Source organism: Eulemur rufifrons, chromosome 7, assembly GCF_041146395.1.
Source record: "Eulemur rufifrons isolate Redbay chromosome 7, OSU_ERuf_1, whole genome shotgun sequence".
NCBI lineage: Eukaryota > Metazoa > Chordata > Mammalia > Primates > Lemuridae > Eulemur > Eulemur rufifrons.
In genome coordinates this window covers 98,690,593-98,702,349 of record NC_090989.1, presented here as the reverse complement: position 1 = coordinate 98,702,349, position 11,757 = coordinate 98,690,593, and the positions used below count along the sequence as shown (strand labels likewise).

The 11,757-nt window shown below is 46.3% G+C and overlaps 1 non-coding gene across 1 annotated transcript; it reads right to left on the bottom strand.

The window, feature by feature from the left end:
• Positions 1-7,087: 7,087 nt before the first annotated feature.
• On the bottom strand, positions 7,088-7,194 carry LOC138388761 (U6 spliceosomal RNA). The gene has a single exon (XR_011234251.1). It is a non-coding gene; the product is annotated as a U6 spliceosomal RNA (small nuclear RNA).
• Between the last annotated feature and the right edge of the window lie 4,563 nt (positions 7,195-11,757).

Here is an 11,757-nt window from a genome sequence, read left to right as displayed (position 1 = left end):
AAGGACATTACATAATGATACAGGGATCAATTTTCCAAAAAGGCACAACAATACTTAATGTGTGTACACCTAACAACAGAGCATCAAAACACATGAGGCTAAAGCTGATAGAATGGCAAGGAGAAATAGATGAATTCACTATTATAATTGGAGACTTCAACATTTCTCTGTCAGATATGGACAGACCCATCCATCATGCAGAAAATCAGTAAGCGCAAGTTGAACTCTACAACACCATCAATCAACTGAATATAATGGACATCTGCAGTCTCTCTCTCTCTCACCCAGTAACAGAGAGTACACATTCTTCTTAATCTCTCTTAGAACACCCTCCAAAATAGGCCACATTCTGGGCCATAAAACACACCTTAACAAATTTAAAAGAATAGAAAACATACAATGTCTGTTCTTAGACCACAGTAGAATTAAACTGGAAATCAATATCAGAAAGATAGCTGGAAAATCCCCAAACATTTGCAGATTAAACAACATACCTCTAAATAACACATGGGTCAAAGAAGAACTCTCAAGAGAAATTTTAAAATATTTTGAACTAAATGAAAATGAAAACACGAGTTATCAAACTTTATGGGATGCAGTGAAAGCAGTGTTTAGAGGGAAATTTATAGCATTGAATGCATATAGTAGTAAAGAAGAAAGATAAAAAAATCAACCATTAAGCTTCCACCTTGGGATATGAGAAAAAGAAGACCAAATTAAAACCGAAGAAATAAAAATTACAGCAAAAATTAATGAAATTGAAAACAGGAAATCAATAGAGAAAATCAACAAAACCAAAAGTTGATTCTTTAAAAAGGTACAATTGATAAGCCTCTAGTCATACTAAGGAAAAAAGAGAGAGGACACAGATTACTAATATCAAAAATGAAAATGGGGATAATGCTAGAGATCCTATGAACATTAAAAGGATAATCAAGGAATACTATGAATAATTCTAGGTCCACAAATTTGATAACATAGATGAAATAGACCAACTTTTTGAAAGACACTATCTGCTAAAACTCACACAAGAAGAAATAAACAATCTGAACAGGAGTATATATGTTAAATAAATTGATTCAATAATTAATAACCTTCCAAAGTAGAAAGCAGCAGGCCCAGATGGGTTCACTGTGAATTCTAAACATTTAAGGAAGAAATTATATTAATTTTCTACAGTCTTTTTCAGAAGATAGAAATAGACAGAATATTTTCTAACTCATTCTGTGAGATCAGCATTACTCTAATACCAGAACCAAAGGCATCTCATGCCTGTAGTCCCAGCTTCTTGGGAGGCTGAGGCGGTGGGAGGATAGCTGCAGCTCAGCGGTTCGACACCAGCCTGAGCACAGTGAGACTCCATCTCTGTAAACAAAAAATTACAAAAAAAGACCAAAAAAAATACTCAAAAACCAACAAGAAAAGAAAACTATGGACTGGTATCTTGAATGAACATAAATGCAAATATCCTCAATAAAATATTAGCAAATAAAATCCAACAATGTTAAAAAGATTTGTACTTCCAGGGAAAGTCAGTGCTAAGGAAAAAAATTAAATTTAAAAAAAGATTTATAGGCCGGGCGCGGTGGCTCACCCCTGTAATCCTAGCACTCTGGGAGACCGAGGCGGGTGGATCACTCAAGGTCAGGAGTTCGAGACCAGCCTGAGCAAGAGTGAGACCCCGTCTCTACTAAAAATAGAAAGAAATTATCTGGCCAACTAAAATATATATAGAAAAAATTAGCCGGGCATGGTGGCGCATGCCTGTAGTCCCAGCTACTCGGGAGGCTGAGGCAGTAGGATCGCTTAAGCCCAGGAGTTTGAGGTTGCTGTGAGCTAGGCTGACGCCACGGCACTCACTCTAGCCCGGGCAACAAAGTGAGACTCTGTCTCAAAAAAAAAAAAAAAAGATTTATACACCACAACCAAGTGGGATATGTTGTATGAAAATCTGCTTCAACATTCAAAAATCAATTAATATAATCCATCACATCAACAAGCTAAGCAAGAAAAATCATATGACTGTATCAATAGATACAGAAAAGGCATTTGACAAAATCCAACATCCATTAATGATAAAAAGAAAAAAAAAAAAAAAACCAGTAACCTAGGAGTAGAGAGGAACTTCTTCAACTTTACAAAAAATATCTGCAAAAAATCTCCCTATTGCCGGGCATGGTGGCTCACACCTGTAATCCTAGCACTTTGGGAGGCCGAGGCAGGCGGATCATTTGAGCTCAGGAGTTGGAGACCAGCCTGAGCAAGAGTGAGACCCCATCTCTACTAAAAATAGAAAGAAACTATATGGACAGCTAAAATAATATATAGAAAAAGTTAGCCGGGCATGGTGGCACATGCCTGTAGTCCCAGCTACTCGGGAGGCTGAGTCAGTAGGATTGCTTGAGCCCCGGAGTTTGAGATTGCTGTGAGCTAGGCTGATGCCGCGGCACTCTAGCCCGGGCAACAGAGTGAGACTCTGTCTCAAAAAATATATAAATAAATAAATAAAATAAAACAAGAACAAAAACAAAAAACCTCCCTATCAAAATGCCAATGACATTCTACATAAAAATAGAAAAAGCAATCCTAAAATTTATATGAAACCACAAAAGACCCCAAATAGCCAAAGCAACACTGAGCAAAATGATCAAAGCTGGAGGCAGCACACTACTGACTTCAAAGTGTACTAAAAAGCTATGGTAACAAGCCTGCAATCCCTGCTACTCAGTAGGCTGTGGCAGGAGGATCACTTGAGCCCAAGAATTTGAGACCACAGTGTGCTCTACTTGCACCTGTGAAGAGCCACTGCACTCCAGCCTGAGTAACATAGTGAGACCCTGTCTCAAAAAAAAAAAAAAAAAAAAGCTTTACTAACCAAATCAGCAAAGTACTAGAATAAAAAAAAAGCAAATAATTGTGTTAATGCCATTAGGAACTGAGATTTTCACAGTAACAGAGATACAAATATAATATCAAGAAAGTAAAAATTTAACAGAATAATGACTGCAATGGATTGAAACATCAAATAATCAAATATATAAAAATACTTCATGATGATACTTTAAAAAACTCACTGATTTTCCTGGGAGGTTGCTATATCACTAAGTGACTAAGCATTGATAAAGGGGGAAAAAATCAAGAATCCTACCTTTCTTGTATAAATGAAATAATTAATGAGGGAAAGTTCTTTTTTGTAGATGAATTCCAGCCAATAAAAAAAGAAGTACCTGCGGTGGTGCATGCCTGTACTTCCAGCTACTCAGGAGGCTGAGACAGGAGGAGCTCTTGAGCCCAGGAGTTCAAGGCCAGCCTGGGAAACATGGCAAGACCCCCTCTCAAAATAATGATAGTAATAATTAAAAGAAGGAGCAGTGATAGAATCACCCATCACCATTTTGCAGCTTCTAATGAAATAAAGGCCATCTGGAAAACTGAGGTTCTTAAAACTATTAAGCAAAATGTGTTAGATCCGGTTCCCCTTGGCCCCAGGAACAGAGAGGCAGAGTCACTGAGGCTGCAAAAAGGCAAAGGAGTTTATTAACTAGCCCAGGCCAGGGTCCAAATTCCAGAGCACCAACGCAGTGGCCTTTCCAGGAACTAGGACCCCGCCCTGAGGTAAAGGTTAAGCTTCTATACTTTTCTGTATGCTAGTTTTCACATGACACGTTAGTCTGCACACGACACGTTAGTCTGCACACGACACATTAGTCTGCACACGACACACTAGTCTGCACATCATCCCCCTTCAGTTTATTTGTTCTTTTTTAGAAGTGGCTGATCCAGTTGGCTTCTGGTTTGTTGACTCTAAGCTTCGGGCTTTTCCCACTGGTGCCAGTTGTAGTTAACGTCATCCAGGGGAAGAGGAGGGTCTCCGACGGGGGGGGGGGGGGGGGGCCTGTTGTTGCATACCTTCTAGTTTTTGGTTACAAGTGATACTGGGAACACACGCCCTGCACAAGCCGTTCATGCGCTGATCATGTCTTGCTCTTCTTATCTACTTAGTTGGTTGGAAGGCACCTGGAAGCTCCAGCCCTTTATCAGGAAATAACTTTCAGTTACCTCCCCGGAGCTTTGTTTTCCTTTACTTTAGTGAAGCCTGCCATACGCTAAGCACCAAGCCAGCAAGCCATATATACAGAAGCAGAACTAGGCTTCTCACATCCAGGAAGCCTAGCCTATCATGGAGTTACCTTTGTTCTTATCTCTGTTTTTCATTCTGATTAACTATATTTATTAAACAACTAAAAGCAAGCACAGTCACAGAAGTGAATAGCATCAGTTAGAATCAAAGAGAGCACACATTTTCCTACTATCAATTCCTGTTCTTCATCCCCCCCTTTTTTTTTTTTTTAAGCTACGAGCACTCTTGCTCGTACATGGGGTCTCGTATCTCCTTTATTTTTAAGCAGGTATCACAGCTCAGCTCTTGGTATTGCTGCCGCAATACCATCAATTGTATGGTATTGACCCGCTCTTTTACAAAGGCAACTAATCTATTTAGAATATACGGTCTGAAAGTGAGGATGAGCAGGAGCACAATTAGGGGTCCTAATATAGTGGAAAGCAAAGTAGTCAGCCAAGGGGAGCTATTGAACCATGACTCAAACCATCCTTTTCTTTGTTCATGCTCCCGTTTCTGCTTTGCCAGTCCTTCCCTGACTTTAGCCATGGTGTCTTTAACTATCCCAGTATGGTCAGCGTAGAAACAGCACTCTTCCCCAAGGGCCGCACATAGCCCTCCCTGTTGGAGAAATATGAGGTCCAGTCCCCTCCGGTTCTGTAGCACCACCTCAGACAGTGAGGTTAGGGACTTTTTTAAAAGAGAGATGGATTTTTCAATTCTGGCTATGTCTTTATCTACGGTGGACCTCAAACTATTGAACCCCCTATGTTGTATCGCTAAGGATGAGATTCCTGTCCCAGCTCCTATTGCGCCTAGGCTGAAAAGGGTGGCTAAGGTTATTGTTGTAAAGGGCTCTCTTTTTTTCTAGCCAATCCGGTTCTTTCTGTGCCCTTTGTCCATGCATCGTATATTACATCTTTTTGATGGTAAATAACCTTAGGGAACACTAGCACCTGGATGCAGAATTCTTTAGACTCATTAAAGACAGACAGGCTGAGACACGGAGTCAGGCCTATTTTAGAACAAATCCACCACCCATCGAGCGCCAGAACGATCCATTTTGTTTTTCCAGTCTGGTTCACGACCGGGTGGACTTTGGCACAAAGCTGTGCATGGCTAGGCAGCACCTTCCCTATGCAGGCTCCACTCCTGGTGACTACCTGAAGTGTTAACCCTGGGCCCTTGCGGTCCCACTTGCAGGACCCAGGCTTCTCCTCTCCTGAATAATGGAAGGGGGCAGCCAATCCCACTGCTTTATAGAAAGGGTGTCTAATATCATAGCATAACCAGCAAGCTGCCATAGCGTTGGGGTCAGAGCGGTTCAAGGCGTCATATGCTGCTGTCAGCATTTTCCATAGGGGATCTCCCAGCTCCTCTGCTCTGGGGGCCGCTTGTATTCCTATTTTCGCCACTGGACTCCGTGCTGTGGGGGCTACTTGTGTTTCCACTTTTGCTACCGGAGTTTTCGAAGGTGAGAGTGGGGCGCTAGTTGGGCTTGGGGTCGTCGGGCGTGGGGTGTTCTGTTTCTTCATCAGCACTGCATTGGGTCCCACAATGCCCGCGATGGGAAAAACCTTTAGCCTAATCTGTATTAGGGCACTAAATTGTGAGCGCTGATAGAGAAACAGCCCCCAAGAGAGTCCCGAGGTCCACCGTCTGTCCTTTTTTTTCTTTCTCTGTAAATCTTATACGTATTAGGTTACAGTCATGGGCATATAGTCTCCGTGTGCATGGCTGGACAAAAGACATCTCGATAAAAAGGGGAGTTACCTGCCATTTGTTCTCTCCGTCATTGGTGGTTACACACTCCCAGGCTGCACAGAAATGAGAAAGGACTCCCCCACACTTGCGTCTCATCTCTCCTGTTCTAAAGCCAGGACACGCATAAAACCCATTTATGCTCATGGACACTTGCCTTTGGTACTGCCTCCACTTTCCCCCTTCCATGTCTTCTAGAGAGCTAATTTTTTTTTTTTTTCCAATTAAAGTATAGGTCTGGCCACCAGGTGTTTAGTGGGGCCGTTCCTGAAGTCGTGTTAAAGACTTCATGGGTTTCTGGACTACTGATCTCCCAGGTGAGGCTATGGGGCATATGGGGATTTGGGTCAGTCAGTATTTTCTCTATAAGTGTTTTGATTATAACAGTCACCACAAGCATCTTTGCTCCGGGTTTCCCCAATATTGGTCCGGCGGCAGTCTGGTTGCCACGCGAGTCAGTCTAGTCATTAGTGGATTCTCTGGGTCCGATGAGGCCCTCCACTGACTTTGTTGCTGCTCTTGCTCGTCTTTGTTGGCAGGTCTCACGTGAGACTGGTGTATCCAGGTCACCACTCTGTCAACCTTTAGGGCAGTGGGGGTGACAAGAATAATCTGAAAAGGTCCCTTCCACCTGAGCTCTAGGGTTTTGTTACTATGCCGTTTTGCCCATACCCAATCTCCCGGCTGGTAGGGATGCCCGTCAACCTCTTCTCCCTCCTGCTGAGCTGCCTGATAAAAGGCTCAGAGGGCAGGCCAGAGCTGGCTCTGAACTCGTTGCAGGGCCTGTACAGCCTGCAGCACTTCTTTAGGGTTTTCAGGCAGAGCCCCAGAGATCATTTTTGGTATTACAGGTGGAGGAGCGCCATACATAATCTCAAAAGGGGTTAGGCCTAAATGATAGGGGGTGTTCCAGGCTCGGAACAGGGCAAAGGGAAGGAGGGTCACCCAGTCCCCGCCAGTCTCCAGGACCAATTTAGTCAAAGTCTCCTTTAGGGTTCTGTTTATTCTTTCTACCTGCCCCAAGCTCTGGGGATTATATGCACAATGTAATTTCTAATCTGTCCCCAGAGCCTGGGCTAGCCCCTGACTTGTTTGACTTGTGAAGGCTGGCCCATTGTCAGACCCTATGCTCTCTGGCAGCGCGTGCCTGGGAACTATTTCTTTTAATATTTTCTTTGCCACTATTTTTTTTTTTATTTTTTTTATTTTTTTATGGAACGCTTCACGAATTTGAGTGTCATCCTTGCGCAGGGGCCATGCTAATCTTCTCTGTATCGTTCCAATTTTAGTATATGTGCTGCCGAAGCGAGCACTCTTTGCCACTATTAAAGCAGTTTTTTCTTTAGTAGGAAAAGCCTCTACCCACCTGAGAAGGTGTCTACCATGACCAGTAAGTATTTGTACCCATATTTTCCTGGTCTTACCTCTGTAAAATCTATTTCCCAAAATAATCCTGGTTCCCGCCCCCCCCCGTTCCCTGGTACCTGTATGGGTCCCCCTGGTCCTCCCTGGCTGCATAACCTGGCAGACACGGCAGTTTTTGACAATGTCTTCTGCTGTCTTCTCTTGTGATTTGAATCTGAGTTGTGCAATGGCCAGCAGCTGTAACATCTTTTTCTTGCCAAGATGCATTGTCCGGTGCAAGTGTCCTAGTAGCTGGTTCCCCAAGGTCTCAGGGACTGTCAGGCGATGTTCTCCGTCTTGGAACCAGCCATCCTTGTTCGGCGTCGCCTGCAGTTTTTCTGTGGCCCACTTTATGTCCGTGCTGGAATAGTCTGGTTGGGGGGGCATCTTCCCCATCCCAGGGGGCGGCAAGCTCAAGTGCAGAACATCGGTTAGTACCGGTCCCTCCGCAGCCCTTCTTGCCTCAGCATCCACGGCCCGGTTGCCCCTGGCCTCAAGGGAGTCCCACTTCTGGTGTCCCGGGGTATGGACTACAGCCAGTGCCTTGGGTAACAGGATGGCTTCTAGTAATTGGAGTATCTCCGGCTTGTGCTTAATCTCTTTGCCTTCTGCTGCAATGACGCCCCTTTCTCTATAGAGGGCTCCGTGTATGTGCACTGTCCCATGGGCATAGCGGCTGTCAGTATACACCGTCAGCCTCTTCCCCTGGGCCCAGCGAAGGGCTTCTGTCAATGCGACCAGTTCAGCCTTCTGGGCTGAGGTCCCCTGTGGAAGGTGCGTGGCCCAGATAAGCCTGCCTTGCTCATCTACTATGGCCGCCCCTGCATACCTGTGTCCGTCCCAGATAAAGGTGCTCCCATCCGTGAACCAGGTCAGGTCGCTGTTTGCGAGGGGGCGGTCTTGCAGGTCATTCCGGGCCATCTGGGTCTTGACCAAGATCTCAGGCAGCTATGTTCAGGCGTTGCCGGCACAGGATCTGGCAGCAGCGTGGCTGGGTTCAGGATGGCAGGAGTCCAGAACTTGATGCGAGGGGCTTCTAACAGAAGCCCCTGGTAGTGAGTCAGCCTCGCATTTGTCATCTTGCCATTCAAAGGCAAATATTTCCTGGCAGCGCGGGGCTACTGCCAAACTGAAGAAAGCATCCTTTAAATCCGAAACGGTATACCAGGTTTGTGTCAGGGGAAGGGAGCTTAGCAGGGTATAAGGGTTGGAAACCGTAGGGTGGATGTCTAGGACCCGCGCATTGACCTCCCTGAGGTCCTGCACAGGCCGATAATCTTTCCCACCCGGTTTTCTCACTGGCAACAAAGGAGTGTTCCAAGCTGACTGGCACTTTTGGAGGATTCCGGCATCTAGAAGCCTTTGAATGTGGGGCATTATGCCCATTTTGGCCTCTTGGGGCATGGGATACTGCCTGACCCGGGCTGGTTCCGCTCCTGGTTTCAGTTCAATATAGAGAGGCAGCCGATGCTTTGCCCATCCTGCTCCCTCTGTCTCAGCCCAGGCTTCAGGAAACTTGTGAAGCCAGTAGCCCATTTCCCCTTCCTGATTGATCTTCATGGGCTGATACAGTTGGTACTCGTCTGCCTGAGCCAGGGTCAGGACTTGAGTAACCCGGGGGCTACTGATAAGGTTGCCTTTGTCATCAGTTATTATTATTCCTTCTTCTTCAAAGTAGATACGAGCCTTTAATTTTGTGAGTATGTCTCTTCCTAATAACGGGGTGGGGCATTCTGGAATGACCACGAAAGCATGACTCACTTGCCCTGAGCTAAAGTCTAACTTTCGTTGAGTGGTCCACTGGTAGGGCTTAGTTCCAGCCGCCCCCTGCACCCAGCTAGTCTTATTGAATAGTTTTCCAGTAGTTCTGGTAATCACCGAGTATTCTGCCCCCGTGTCCACCAAGAAGCTAACTGGGTTCCCCTCCACTTGCAAAGTTACCCTGGGCTCAGGGAGGGGCACCGAACCCCGTCTCCCCTATTTGTCTTCATCCTGCCCCAGCACCATAACCTTTCCAGAGGGTCCAACCCCATGTCCCCCTTTCTTTTTGGGGCAGTTCCTAGCCCAATGTCCATGCTCCTTGCAGTGGACGCATTGATCCTTGCCTAGCCTCTCCCTCCGAGGTCATTCTCGGCCGTTTGCCCCTAACTGACCCCCTCCCGTGTCTGCAGGTAGGATCTTGGCCATCTCTTTATTTGCCTTATGTGCCTCGCCCACCTGGAACTTTTTATCTTCCTGTCTTATTCTCTCTAACTTCTCTTCCGGCGTTTCCCTATTGTTATAGACTTTTTCTGCCACTTCCAGCAGGTCTCTTTTTTTTTTTTTTTTTTTTTTACTTAACCTCTCTATTTTCTGCACCTTATGCCTAATGTCTGGGGCTGCCTGGTTAACAAAAAGCCATCATTACTGCCGCCTTGCTCTCTTCTGCCGTAGGATCTATGGGAGTGTACTGTCTGAAAGCCTCCATAATCCTCTCTAGATATGCCGCTGGACTTTCCTCGGGCCCCTGCCGAACATCCCCTACCTTAGCCAAATTGGTCGGCTTCTGTGCCGCCGCCCGGAGACCGGCCATCAGAGTCTGGCGGTAGACTCGGAGACGCTCCCTACCTTCAGCCTCATTGTAATCCCAGGGCAGCCGTTCAAGGGGAAAGGTCTGGTCAATGACTCGAGGGTTGATGGTGGGTCTGCCGTCCTCTCCAGGGACTAACTTTCGTGCCTCTCCCTGGATTCACTCCCTCTCCTCCGTGGTAAAAAGAACCTTAAGCAACTGTTAGCAGTCGTCTCATGTGGGCTGATGAGTGAAAAGGACCAAATCTAAAAGGTTAATTAGATCTCTTGGATTTTCAGAAAAATTCGCATTTTGAGATTTCCAATTATAAAGATCACTGGTGGAGAAGGGCCAGTACTGATAAGCCTGCTCCCTATCCACTCCGGGGGGTCCCACAGCCCTCAAGGGAAGCGCCCTCACGGGTTCCAGACCTGGAGTTTGTCCAATCCGCTGTCTAGTGCCATAAGCCGGCCCCCCCCCCCCGTTGGAGGTCCCGTCCTCCCCTGGGCTGCGGGAGCTGCTGGAGTCGCCTGGGCCGCTTGGGCCACTCTAGGATTATAAGGTGGGGGTGTATGCCACTCTAGGTCTATTAAAGCTGGATATAGATTAGAGTCTGACAGCACAGGTGATCCTGTGGGCTGTGGGTCCTGCACCCCACTTTTCTTTACCTCTTTGGTAACTAGGGCTTGTGTCTTCTTCCTCGATGCTGGCAGGAGGGTCTTTAGCCAAGGTGGCGGATCCTGGACCAAGTCTTGCCAGACTATAATATACGGGGCTTGGTCCGGATGGCCATGATGACCAAAGACTACCCCTTTTATCTTTTCAATAAGCTCAGCATCAAATGCCCCTTCCCATGGCCATCACACCCCAAAGGTCGGCCACTCTGCCTCACAAGGGGTGATGAATTTCTTTTTTTCTTTACTTTTAGGGAAAGGCTGTGTGCCCTTTCCCTAACATCCTTAAAATGGCCCACAAAAATGCACAGGGGAGTCGATGGTGTCTGTCCCATACCCGCGCAGCACTCCTACAAGGAAACAGACACCGTTAGTTGGTCTGATTTGGTGCCACCAGCTGATCTGGCATCACCGGCGAGTTCCTGCTGCCCGCGCTTGTTGCCCACTGGTTTTTCTGGTTCCTTGCACAAAATGGGCAGCAGGTCTTGGCCTTGGTCAGACCCTGTTTTAGACTCATTTCTTTCCGCGGTGGGGCCTCAAAGGATGCCCCGTCCTCCTGAGTCCTGTGAGGAGAAAAAGGGTTATTAATCAAAAGGGGGCAATAAAGACGTTCAAAAGACAAATGAAGACGTTCAAAAAACACTGAACAACATAAAGCCACTAGAAGGGCGGGGGGCAGTTTGCAGCCACACAAGGAGTCCCACCAAGAGCCAGTAGAGAAGTGTGAAGGCAGCCTTTTTTAGAGGTTCCCAAGATTGAGGGGTCACAATGTACAAGCCAATACCAAGCAGTAGCGCCAACAGGGAAGGAAGCCCCCAAAGGACAACCTGTAACCAGGAGATTGCAAATCCAGAGATTGAGAGGGCCATAGAAAAAGGACAAGCTATTGGCCTGTTCCATTCAGCAGCACCTCGGCTCAGCAGACTCACCCACAAATCTCATTCACCATTAGTTGCACTTACAGACCCTCCACACAGTAAACATTAATTCCAATCACACACCTGACCTAAGAGTCCGGACTCGTTTCTTGGTTTTTCTCCCAAACAAAATTGGCCAATATCACTCGAAAGAAATCCACAAAGGCACAAACAGATAATACTAGACCGGTCCTGTGTTAACCATCTAAAACTCAGACAAATAGAACCAGAATTTTCGCTGAGTGGCCCCGGACTTACCCCTCTCGGGTGCCTCCCACTCTTTGGAAAACAAAAGAGAAGCAAAGGAACAACAGAAATTTTAGCCGGCTACTC